Genomic DNA, 13,946 nt, shown 5'->3' on the forward strand with positions numbered 1-13,946 from the left:
AAAGCATGATGTTCCTTGAAAACAATAAGTGTAAATTTCATTTTTGTGTGTTAATTTGAAGACAGATTGATATAAATGAGTTAAATGTTGCCTTACAGACACCAGATTATGATCAAAGCCGTCTCCGTATATCCTGCTGTTTGGATTTTTGATGGTGATTGGGGTCAGGGATTTTCACCTGCCTCGAGATGAGTGGGTGTTTGTGTTGTCCTCATCATTTCATCATCATCCAGGAAAGTGGCGCAATTGGACTGAGCAAAGATTGGGTAATTGTACGGGCGCTGATAACCACGCTGTTGAGCGCCCCACAAACCAAACATCATCATCATCATCATCATTTTGATGGTGATTGATAGTGATTTACCTCACTGGGAATTCAGTGGTTGTTGATGTTCATGATGTATTGGATTTTGGTGACAAGTGTGATGAAACTACTGAAAGAGCTGAATCTTCTCAGAATTGTCAAATAAGCAGCAGTGATGAATTTAATTTGTGAACTTGGCCAGGTCACAAAACCAAATATAATGTTGTTGAGAAAATATTCAGGTAAGTGGGAATTAAATAGCACACAGACTTAAAATTTTGGTGGATTTTTACAGAATGGGTACAGAATCTCATCCTTAGATATGATCCAATTAAGAATTTAAAGGTGACATACCTTATTTTTTCAGCACCAAATAGTGGTTAGCGTCATTTCTGCCATCACCAGAGGAGGGAGTGATACTTCAGATATTTTATACACAGTATATAAATTTAATCTTGATTGACAGTTAAAAATGTGCAACACATGTACAAGGTGGTCGGGAATGGTCTGAAAAGCTTGTACGGGTGTTGCAGGGTAGGTTTTGCTGAGAAGTAATTTTAAGAAGAAATTAGATAAATCATGCTGTTTCCAAGTTAATTAACATTGAAGTTGATCAATCAGGCCTTAGTGCATGAAAATTCAAACAGTTCATCATATAAGATTGTCTGTTGCCCTTATTGTGTAGATGATGGCACACAAGATTCAATTCTTCCTATTGTCACATGTTCAATTTTTGTATTGATCTTGGGTTGAATTTGCAGGTGCAGTGGCCTGGTTGGATAACTTCAGTGCTAGTTAACTTGGAGATGGCACAGTGTAACATTTTTTTTCTTGTCAATTGTTTCGCAGTGCAAACTACCCTGAACCATGTTCAAAAGGTTTTCAGACTGTTTTTGATCACCATATATATTCAGTAAGAACTTCCAATGAGCTGATAGGTATCCAGTAAAACAACCTGAAATAAAAGTGCCAAGTGGTGGTTAATTTCAGCTACAGTACTGATAGGCACGGACGTCCAAACCCCAATGAGGCAGTGCACCATCTTGCTGAAACAAGACATCAGGGTGATACTGAAGCAGCTGAGGAACATCGTAGAGTTGCAACATGTCCAGATACACTGCAGATGTGATGGTAGCCTCAGCGAAGAAGAATGGCCCGATAATTCGATCGTGCAATAACGCGCACAAAACATTCACCTTTGGACTACCTCTGGTGCACTCAGTGACCTCGCCAGGGGGTTGTGAACCCCACATGCGCACATTATGGCGATTCACGACTCCACTGACAAAAAAAGGTCACTTCGGCGGAAAAGGCAATTCGTCTGAGATAACCATCATCGTCCTCAATACGTGATAGCATTTCGACCGCAAAGTCATATCGATGTGTACTGTCATTGGGCAACAGGGCCTGAACGCTTTGCACTTTGTATGCACGAAACAATAAACGTTTGTGTAAAATGTCATGGGGAGAGCTTTTTGGCATCTGTAATTCACGTGAGGCCCTGCGCACCGATTTCTTCAGACTTCACTGAAAAGACTGCCTTACGGCTTACACCCTGTCTGCTGAGGTTCTTGGTCGACTAGACCTCGGAAGGTCAGCAACCAATCCTGTGTTCTTGAACTTCTCATACCAGGCTATAATGCTCTTGACATCAGGTGGATTCCTTCCAAATGTTGTCTGGAAGTCTCTCTGCACTGTGGTTGGTGATCGTGTCTCATGGTACCACAGGACACACTGTGCCTTCTTCTGATTGGTTAACATGGCTTCTTGGGCACTGCACCTCATCCACTACTTACATACTGCGAACCTAACACAGATAAAAACTTTGATAGTTGTAAACAATTCGACACAAGTTTCATATTTGTATCGTACTTCTAGCCTGAGTTATCAATTTATGTAATCGGGGAAAGTCTTTTTGGACACCCTGTATTTCAGCCCCAAGCTGAGCTTCATTCAGTGTTCACGATTTGAAAGTGTATCTAGTCTAGTGGAAATGTCTTTTAGATGGTCTCTTCACCATCAGTTTCTCACCCACTGCTTTTCCAGCTGATGAAATTCTCTTGATAGCATTCCATAAAATCTAATACTGCCTTAACTGGGCAAAATGTGTTACTTGTAATAAAAATGACTTCACAACTGAGACTCTTTTTATACAGCTTAAGATCGTTGTTACACTTTATGGTAAACATGCCAATAATAATAATAATAATAATAATAAACAATAAGCTTGTGTTGTACATAAATATTTAATATTGGATTTTTTTATTTGGGAATAGACGACGACTTACTGAAAGACAGAAGTGCTTTGCCATAGACAGATACACAAACAAAAGGTACAAAGCTTTGGTTTGCTAGCTTTTGGAATGAGATTTCTTTCTCAAGGTGTAAGAGAAACATGTGTGGGCCTGTCTCTCTACATGGTGCTCATTCGACTCCCAATTCCTTATTGGCCAATGGTGAGTGTTGGGGTGGAGTGAGGGATGGGGAGAGAGCCAGAAGGCAGAACTTTCCATGAATTATTATACCGCCTACTGGCTCCTTTCTGTCCAAACCTAGTGTTGTCCGGCCTTTGTCACTATCTCCTTTATGTAGCTGCCCTCTGTTGTCCATTGCTTTCTTTCTCTCATGTTTCTTCCTTCATGCCTTCATAACACAAGCAGAAATACAAATAAAAATGTCCCCTCCCGCCTCTGTCCATCTCTCACGCTGCACCCCCACCTCACTCAGTACTCACAGTAGGCCAAGAAAGAGCTGGCAGTCAAATGAGCACAATGTTGGGGAGAGAGAGAGAGAGAGAGAGAGAGAGTGGGGGTTGTACTTAAAGTACGTTTGTACAGTTCTGAACACAAAATGAAGTACTGTCATGACTAAGGCACTAGACTTAAGTCTGGGAGAAATGAGGCTCAGATTAGTCTTTTTCTGGAAATGATTGAGATGAAGGCTAGGGTGGTTCCTCTGAGGAAGGAATGGTGCTATTTACTTTTCCAGCCTTGCTCAGATTATAATGAACATGTCACTGATGGCATGTTAAACTCTAATCCTATTGCTTCCTTTGATTTTAAATAGTTCCCTCTTGGAGGCTGCATAAAAAGAGGAATGCATTATTTCAGAAATGAATAAGAGTTTCAGTGTAATAGCTCTCATCAGAGCACAGAACTATTCTTCTCCACAGTGGACTGTTATCAGTGACATAGTTCTGAAGGTACTTCGGGTTTCACTGCACTGATTCTAAACCCTGTTAATCACATGGGATATTTGTCTACTGCTGTGACTTGGTAACATGCTCTGGACTAATTACTATTTAAAGTTTATCTTTGTAACAATTTTTGTCTTATGTGTAAAACTGGATGGAAGAACTGACGTGATCTTATTCCTTGAATTAATTTTAGTACCTTTGTTGTCAGTGACTGTCCTGACTGGTGGCTGTTTATAAAAAGTGCTATATTCTCTTTAGGTTTTCATCATTCTTTAGGTAGAATTCAGGTTTTACAAACTGAAATTTTAATGCAAACTAAATATTTTTATTTTTGTTTGCCGAAAGCTGTGACACCACTTATCTCAATGATGCAAACAGCTCTTAGTTTTATTGTTCTTCATTAAAGTGATTGCAGTTGTGAGTTGTTAATTTTCCCATTCCTTTCATTTTTGACTTGAAATAATATTCAGGTGGAAGTATCTCATCAAACCATCATCTTACAGATTTTGCACTGTAAGCCCAACTGTTAAATATCAGTAATAAAATTTGCTGTAGTTGACATTATCCTGTCAGTTCTGGCCACTGAGAAGGCATTTTACTTCTGCCTTAGTTCAAAAATGTGCTTTGCTGTAATTAATAGAAAGGTTTCATGAAGCTCCAGAGCATTTCTTCCCACTTTGTCCCATGTCAGTAAATCACATGATCATATTGTCCTTGTCAGTACCATAATCAAAGACACTGACTTTCCTTTTTAATGTATACTACTCTCTTTGTAGGTTTGAACAAAGTCCCATTTCTGTTTACATGCAACTGCATTGCCTTAATTTTCTCACCTACATCTACATCTGGATCCATGTGGATACTCTGCAAATAACACGTAAGTGCCTGGCAAAAGGTTCATCAAACCACATTCACAATAATAGTCTATTATTCCACTCTCAAACAGCGCACAGAAAAAATGAACACCTGTATCTCTTTGTGTGAGCTCTGATTTCCCTTATTTTATGATGATTGTTTCTCCCTATGTAGGTAAGTGTCAACAAAATATTTTCGCGTTATGACGAGAAAGTTGGCGATTCAAATTTAGTGAGCAGATTCTGCCGCAATGGAAAACACCTTTGTTTTAATGGTGTTCATCCCAAATCCAGTATCATGTCCATGACACTGTCTCCCCCCCTTTGTCAATAATACAATGTGTGCTGCTGCTCTTTGAACTTTCTTGGTGTATTCCTTTAAATCTATCTGGTAAGGGCCCACACTGCACACCAGTATTCCCTAACAGGATGGATAAGCATAGTGTAGGCAGTCTCTTTAGTAGCAGTTGCATCTTCTAAGTATTCTTCCAATAAATCACAGTTCTTGATTTGCCTTCCCACAACATTTTCGGTGTTCATTACCGTTGAAGTTGTTCATAATTGTAATTCTTGGGTATTTAGTAGAAGTTACGACATTTAGATAACTGATTTATCATGTAACCAAAGTTTAATGGATTCCTTTTAGCACTCATGTGTACAAACTCTCACTTTTTGTTATTTAGGATCAATTGCCAGTTTTTTGCACCATACAGATATCTTTCCTAAATCGTTCTGCTATTTTTCATCTCCTGAGGACTTTACTAGATGACAAATGACAGCATCATCTGCAAACAACCCAAGACAGCTTATCAAATTTTCTCCTAAATTGTTTAACGAAGAGCAGAGGGCATGTAACACTACCTTGAGGAATACCAGAAATCACTTCTGTTTGATTTTCCTTAGTTAATACAAACTGTGACCCCTCTGACAGGAATGAGGAGTCCAGTCACATAACTGAGACGATATTCCATAAGCACACAGTTTTATTAAAAGTCGTTCGTGTAATAGTGTCAGAAGCCTTTCAGAAATCAAGAAGAGTGTGTGTGTGTGTGTGTGTGTGTGTGTGTGTGTGTGTGTGTCCTCTTGCATATCAGCATTAATGATGTGACTGTAATATAGTGGATTACTCATGCTACTTTTCTTGAATAATGGTGTGATCAGTTCAGCTTTCCAGTCTGCCATCAAGCAAGCAGTTGTATATGATTAAGTATGGAGCTATTTCTTAAACATGCTCTGAAAGGAACCTAATTGGTATAGTCTGGAGCAGAAAACTTGCTTTTATTAAGTGATTTAAGTTGCTTCACTACTCTGAGCATATCTACTTCTAAGTTCCTTATGTTGGTAGCTGTTCTTGATTTGAATTCTGGAATATTTTCTTAGTCTTCTGTGTTGAAGGCATTTTGAAAGGCTGTGTTTCATAACTCTGCTTTCGCAGCACTGTCATTGATAGTATTTCCATAGCTATCGTGCAGAGAAGGCATTGACTTTGTCTTGCCATTAGCATACTTTACATTCTATCAGACTCTTTGGAATTTTCTGCCAAATTTAGAGATAAAGTTTCATTGTGAAACTATTATAAGCATCTCACATTGATGTCTGTGCTAACCTTGAAGCTTCTGTAAAAGATTGCCAGTCTTGGAGATTTTGCATTAATTTAAACTTGGCTTTTTCCGATTTTTGTCTCTGTGAGTGTATAAATATTTATCGTGGTTTTAGATTGGTTTCATTTCTATGCTGATAAAAATATCTTTGTCCATTTTCATATTTCTGGTCGTAACTTTGATATTCATTTTGAACTATGACTTCAGTCTTAAGTGATTGACCTGTACCCTCAACGTGGCATGTCACAAGTGCTGAACAGCTATTCATACAGCATAATTTTGGTATATGAAACTCTGACACTGTGGATAATATTCCATATGCTGGTCTTGTCAAGCTGTTTTCTTACATCTTTGTGGATGCATAAGAAATTCGTCAATTTCACAACTTCAAAGCAACTCTTGTTGAACATTTGACCCCTTTTGGCTAATTAGCTCTATGGGTGCAATATGGTTGGCATATTTCCCCACTGTCATTCTGCCCTTAAGTTTGTTGTGCAACTTTTGTTGTGCAACTTCGCTACTACTCTATGTTCAGTTCTTGTAACCTGGTGAAACAACTTTGAAGTTTATTCAGAAACTCGGATGATACGGAAAATTACATTGGTCAGACCAAAACCAGCCCAAACTCCAGCAAGGCATTCATTATGCATTTAAAGCTGTGTGATCGTATTGAAAACACAAGGCGCAACTGCTGCTGTGGGGCTAAACATATGGAATTAGATGAATTTGTGGCAGGCCAGTCAGAGAACTGATGACTAACAGAAGACAACAGCCTGGCCCACTAAAGCCACAAGTGCAGAATTTTCGGGTTTCCATACTGTTCGGAATGCCTTCAAAAGTTCTGTAAAATGATTTGTGTGATTTTTGTGTTTTGCATTGCAATTAAATCATACGCAAATTACGGTCTGGACTGAAAAACCACTCGGGCAGTCTGCCTCTGTTGGCTTGTAATTGATATAGTAGAAGTTTGGTTAAAGGATATGGCCAATTTCCTCATCAAGGTAAAAGTGATACATGAGGTAATGCACTGCTCATAACACTAATGGATCAGAAGTTACTCTGAAATTCTATCCTTCTTTTCTTCAGTACTCCACTTATTCCAAATCTTCTTCTATCTCTAGTGCCTTTGTCCTGCATGTTGCGCTTTAAGTGGTGGCCTGATTCCCTTCCTGTTGCCACCCTCGCCCCCCCCCCCCCCCCCCCCCCCCCGAGACAGAACTAGTATACCCCAGCTGTCTGCGTCTAGTGTAAGCCATGTAATAGTGCAAATGTGTTCAGATGTCTGCAAGTCTTGTAACTGAGGCAGGACATGGGGACCAGCCTGGTATTCACGTAGTGGGATGTGGAAAATCGCCTAAAAACCACATCCAGGCTGGTCGGCACACTGGCCCTCGTCTTTAGTCAACCCGGCCGATTCGAGTCGGGGCTGGCGCATCTCCAGAGTCCAAGAAGCAGTGTATTAGTGCTCTCTGCTAACCTGGCGGGTACTCCACTTATTCAAAATGTGATGTAATATTCTATTTTATAGGACATTGTTGGGAAAAACATAAAAATTAATTACCTTGTTTTTATTGATCATTTTGTATGCTGCTGCAATAACCTGTAACTGTAACCTACAGTTGTTTACAGGTTACCGAAGAGGCTCAGAAGTTTTTAGATTTGGGGTAAGTGGGTGGAGATACTTTGGATAGGTGGTAGACATTTAATGATATTTTAAATGGGCACCACTTCTATAAGGTGAAATAAAGTGATCATACTGCTTTATAGGCCAGGAGACGCTGTCTGGGGATATTCATCCACCTGACACAAGTTTGTTCGATGCCACTCCAATGACTTGTGCATCTCTGGGATGAGGATTAGATGAAATTGTTAGAACAGCACAAACATCTCGTCACTGAGTGAAGAAAGTCTGTGAACTGGCCAGGAATCGAGCCCGGAACTTCACCATGTAGAGGCAGCAATGCTAACAACTAGCTGTGGAAAACTGTAAGGTATTTATTTTTGCAGATCGCTTAAGACAGGGAACTATCTTCATCACAGTAGTTTCGCTTGAATGTGTCTTCAATATTGGCTTAACCACCAGTCTCGCCACCTAGGTGTAACTAAAAACTTAAGATAGAACCTCAATTTGCTATTATGCAAGTTTGCCAATCATAATTTAATAGTAGAATACTTAATTCTCCCAACAATCAGTAAGTTGAGAATCACATTTTTGTAAGTGGTGGGCATGACAGGGCATCATGCAAAACATTACTAAATGTATTTCTGGGAACTACCTAGACCAGAGTTTTTGGAAGCCCACTAATGATAGAAATATATTGTGCCTAATAGCAATAAACAAACCTGACCTCATCTCTTTGGCGACATCCACATAGGAACTGGTATTGGACGTAGGGCAACTAAAGCAAGTAGGATTTATATTTTCAGCAAAATAGATAGAGGCAGTTGTCATATCTCAGTAAGGAACTCCAAACATTTACCTCTGGAAAGGATTGTGTAGAACTGCTGTGACTAAAGTTGAGAAGAACGGTTACCATGTGCTTAACAGATATTTCTGTAATAGAACAGTTCATGGTGGGAGGGGCCCCTTTGGGGGAGGGGGGGTATAAACTCACTGCAAAGAAAGTTGCTACTGTATAATAGGTGTAAAACAAAGCATAATGCTCAAGAGAGGGAAATTCTGAATTAAACGTGTTAGGCAGTCTAAGAGGGCAATGTGTTAAGCTTCCAAGAACTAGCATAGCAAAATATTGTGGAAAGATCTCTCGCAAAACCCAAATATATATTCCAGTTGTATATAAAGGTTTGTAAGAGTACCAAAGTTAGGGTCCAGAAACTCGTGGAGGAAACAGGAACTGAGATTAAAGGAAGGAAAGCAAAAGCAGAAACACTAAACTGTTGTAAATGTTCCTTTACAGCAGAAAATGCAGAGGTGTTTCCCCCAGTTTAACTCCATCATTACAAAGATATGTGGTAGATATTGGTGACATTGGTGTTGAGAAACAGTTGAAATATTCAAAATTGACTGAATCTCTATGGCCTGATACAATCCCAGACTCTCTGGGGCCTGATAGGATCCTTATTAGATCCTATATAGAATATGTGGCTGAGTTTGAGTTAGCCCCCCCCCCCCCCCCCCCACACACACACACACCTCCTTAACTTCAATCTACCATAGACTCCTTACAAAAAGTTGGAAGCAACCAGGTGACACCCAGCTATGAGAAGGGTAACAGAAGTGATCCACAAAACTACCATCCAATGTCCTTGACACCCATTTCTTGTAGAATCTTAGAGTATATGATGTACCTTGATCAATATCACCTCCATAACAGCCAGCATGGTTTTTGAAAACATCCTGAAATTTGTGGATCAAGGTAGTCAGTGTTTCCAGACTTCCAAAGCATTTGACTCTGTATCACACTAAGGCTTACTAACAAAAGCACAGGCATATGGAGTATCGAATGGAATTAGTGAGTGGATTGAAGATTTCTTGTTACAGAGAACACAGCATACTGCCTTGAATGGAGAGTCATTGATAAGTACAGAAGGAACTTCAGGTGTGCTCCAGGGAAGTGTGTTGGAGCCCTTGCTGTTCATATTGTATATTAATAAAATTTTGCGTTTCACAAAATGAAAGAAACCTACATAACTTCAGTGTGCTGGGTATAGTGGGACAGCAACTCATTTTTAGATTGTGATGTAAAATGGGACAGCCAGAGTTGTAACTAAAATGGATGTTCCTTTAGTTGGTGACCGGTTTCAGACTATGCCCATTCCCAAACTAGCCAATGTTTGCCAACTAAAATGGGCATCCAAAATAGCAGTGAACAAAGTGGGTTCTTTTTTGTATGATCCCAACTAATGTTCGTTAACGTATCCAACAATTAAAATATCAGAGTGTCATAGCTGGAATCACTCAACCTGTACAAATACTTGGGTGTAACAACTTATAGGGATATGAATTGGAGCAATCACATAGGTTCAGTCATACGTAAAGCAGATGGCAGACTTCGATTCATTGGTAGAATAATAGGGACCTGCTATAAGTCCATACCATGAGTACTTTCAAGAACTCGAGGGACCCTTCCCGTTTGTTTGACCAATGGGAGAGAGTCATGGAGATATTAAAAACTAAACTAACTTCAAATTAGTTGCTACTAAAATTTGAAAGTTTATGTAGCAACTTTAAAGAACCAACTTTTAATGATAAGATTAATACTCTACAAAAACTCACTACCTATGGTTCTCATAGGGGTTAAATGTATTTTCAGTGCACACACAGGCATTCAAGCAATCATTCAGCCTACATCCCATACACAACTGGAGTGAGGGAAAAGCCTGAATAACTGGCTCAGTGGGAAGTGCCTCTGCCATGCACTTAGTAGTGGTTTGCAGGGTGTGGTTCTAGATACAGAAATCATAATCCGCTCCTGCTCCTGGAGTGCTCTTCAGTCTTCACAATACACATTCGCAGCTGATAAAGTTCAAAATACATTTATTATAAATATAAATTTATTCGTATAATTCTGCTGAGTACTACTGTGCATGAGTACTCATGAAAATGAATTAGCAGATGTGGTAACCTAGGAATTGTGTAATGATAGTTCCACAGCTCAGTGTACAATCACTTTGCATTATGTCAACACTCTCAGATAGTCACGCGTCAGTGGGAAGGACATAGGTTGGGAATGATGGATCACTTACATCTATACTCTGCAGACCACTCTGAGGTGCACAGCTAACAGCAAGTTGTGTAGCTTATCATTCATTTCTGTAATTTTCATAATTAATCATTATTTAGAGATTGCACTTAATCCTCAAGTTACCTGGTTCTGTCATTCTAGGCTTGGTAACGCCTCAGTAATGCCTCAAAAATGTGTGTATAGTTCATCGTAATTGTTAAACATTCTCTAAATAGATATTAAACATTAAAATATTACAGCAGTCTTAGAAAAAGTTTTATCTGTATAAATGATGGTATAAACAGAACAGTATTGACTGTTAATCAGTTCACCATTATATTGGTATATAGCTTGCTTCTTTCATTTAGTTATGTTGGGCATTTTGTGATCGTTCAACTTGAACTTGAGAATGGCTATAAAGCCAAAATCACAGTTGTGTGAAATACAAGAACAGTAATGTACAGTTAAATGACAAAAATCCTTTCTAAACAGATGTGTATATAGGAGGAATACTGAGTCAGTGATTATACTTTAGATTCTGTCTGCTCACTCTAGTTTCTAAGCAAGTAGAGTCCACTTGTAGTCAGAAACAGACAGGTGATGAGTGGGTTGCAGTGGAAACTTCCGAGTTGAGTCTAAGAGCACATGGTGACAAGTTTAAACTGAGTATATGGAGCTCATTCCTGATATCTACTACCATGGCCTTTTTCTCCATGTTTCACAAAATAATACATCCTGAAACATTTAGTAGAATTAAACAGGAGTTGCTACTTCTGTGGATAGCCACATGTCTGCTTAATGTAGAAATGTTGGATACACAAACATTTTTTGTTCCTCACAAGTAATTTCCATTTCATAATATGATCATATGGCACCCATATTGATATTCAAAAATGTGGAAGTTTTTTAAAATGTTAGTCATATCCAATAAGCAATATTGTGATTATGTATAAATATGTAATTTAATGTGGAACCCAAATTTTTCCCGTGACAGTTCTCCTTTTCATTCTGGATCATGATTCTTCTTCCAAAGTAGTAGTGCAGTGATGAGAGTGTTAGACTACTTGAAAAGGAAAAAAAAAAGGTGCAAGGAGATGCTGTTACAGCTTATCTATCAAAGTAGAGAAGACTTAAGTTGGATATCACATTAGTGGACTGAGAAAACCATTAGATCGAGTGGGCATTGCCCCCAGTTTTTAATAAATACTGGTAAATCTTGCAGTTTCATCTGGGGCATGAGAGCAAAATGTGATAAATTGTCAACGTGTCATTGTTTTCAGGCCATTATCGATTTTTTGAAGGATTACACCAATTAATACTGTGCATATAGAAATGCTTATTTTAAAATAAATTTTCGTACAAATGAATGTTTGACCGCATTGAACTAGGAATCTTACTTACCACAATCAGTGCTGTACTGGAGCTAGATGAGCACAACTTGTGGCACAACTCAAACCTCCTGAAATCACATTTTTACTACTTTTGAAAATGCACAGAAGCTGTCCTCCATACCATGAGTGGAAGGGTAAAGAATGGACTAAGAGTAAGAGAATGTGTCTTCCATAAATACTAGTCCAACTTGCAGAGGGAAACCTTTGTTGTGCTTGGATTGTAGAATAGGGGTACTACAAGACGGAAGTTTTCCTGCAAAAACCTGTGAAATGCAAAAGGTCAGGTCTTGAGTTAGGTATAGTTTTTAGATGTTGGGAAGCTTCACTGCTTCCCTACATTTTCAGCATTCTAAGACATTCTCATTTCACAGTAAAGTTTGAAAGTTTCTGCAAGAGCTTTCATTAATTGGGTCCATGGTTGTTGCCACAACTTCTGTCATCTGCGGGATTTGCTGTCAACTGCAAGTAATACACTGAAGAGCCGAACGATCTGGTACACCTGCCTAATATCGTATAGGGCTCCCACCAGTGCACAGAAGTGCTGCAACACAATGTGGAATGGACTCGACTAATGTTTGAACTAGTGCTGGATTGAATTGACCCTATGAATCCTGCAGGGCTTTCCATAATCCTGGAAGAGCGGAGATCTCTTCTGAACAGCAAGTTGCAAAGCATCCCAGATATGCTCAATAATGTTCATGTCTGGGGAGTTTGGTGGCCAGCAAAAGTGTTTAAACTCAAAAGTGTGTTCCTGGAGCCACTCGGTAGTGATGTGGGGTGTTGCATTGTCCTTCTGGAATTGCCCAAGTCCATCAGAATGCACAATGGACATGAATGGATGCAGGTAATCAGACAGGATGCTTATGTATGTGTCACCTGTCTAGAGTTTTACCTAGACATCCATCACTCCAACTGCCCATGCCTCACATCATGACAGAGTCTCCATCAGCTTGAACAGTCCCCTGCTGTCATGCAGGGTCCATGGATTCGTGAGGTTGTCTCCATACCTGTACATGTCCATCCACTCAATACCACTTGAAACAAGACTAGTCCTACCAGGCAACGTGTTTCCAGTCAACAACAGTCCAATGTCGGCGTTGGTGGGCCCAGGTGAGGTGTAAAGCTTTGTGTCGTGCAGTCATCAAGGGTACACGAGTGGGCCTTTGGCTCCAAAAGCCCATAACCCTGTTGCGTTGAATGATTCGCACGCTGACACACGTTGTTGACCCAGCATTGAAATCTGCAGCAATTTGTGGAACGGTTGCACTTTTGTCACATTGAACGATTAACTTCAATTGTTGTTGGTTCCGTTCTTGTAGGATCTTTCGCTGGCTGCAGCGATATCAGGGATTTGATGTTTCACCAGATTCCTGATACAGTACACTCCTGAAAGGTCATACGGGAAAATCCCCACTTCATTGCTACCTCAGAGATTGCTCGTACGCAGACTATAACACTGCGTTCAAACTTGCTTACATGTTAAGCTACCATTGTCTTACATGTTGATAAGCTGCCATTGTAGCAGTCTGACAATTGCGCCAGACACTTGTTGTCTTGTGTAAGTGGTGTTGACTGCAGCACTGTGATCTGCCTATTTATGTATCTCTGTATTTGAATACACATGCCTATACCAGTTTATTTGGTTCTTCAGTGTATATCAGTCTTGACAGCTCCTACAGGTGCTTGGAGGAGCCCAAATATTTTCATCTCAGTGAAAAGGGAAGTCAAATCTGCCTTTAGTGGCTTAGATGAACCATTGGGTACTTCAAAAGTACAATGCTGTGATTTGTATTAAATCATGCATTTGATCTTTATACGTTACATTGTTAATTTTCTATCATCCATCCAGCATACAAATTTTGTTGACTCTTAAATCATTTAAATTTTTTTTTTTGGGGGGGGGGGGGGGGAGGTT

At 39.5% G+C, this 13,946-nt stretch overlaps 1 long non-coding RNA gene across 1 annotated transcript in view; it reads left to right on the forward strand.

Annotated features, from left to right (window-relative positions):
- The first annotated feature begins 343 nt into the window (after nt 1–343).
- Nucleotides 344–13,946, forward strand: part of LOC126184129 (uncharacterized) — a 33,310-nt gene continuing 19,707 nt past the window's right edge. Inside the window, exons 1-2 of the long non-coding RNA XR_007536826.1 lie at nt 344–546; nt 7,723–7,946. This is a non-coding gene — a long non-coding RNA (uncharacterized LOC126184129). The remainder of the gene's footprint in view (nt 547–7,722; nt 7,947–13,946) is intronic.

The sequence above is a fragment of the Schistocerca cancellata genome, chromosome 4 (assembly GCF_023864275.1).
Source record: "Schistocerca cancellata isolate TAMUIC-IGC-003103 chromosome 4, iqSchCanc2.1, whole genome shotgun sequence".
NCBI lineage: Eukaryota > Metazoa > Arthropoda > Insecta > Orthoptera > Acrididae > Schistocerca > Schistocerca cancellata.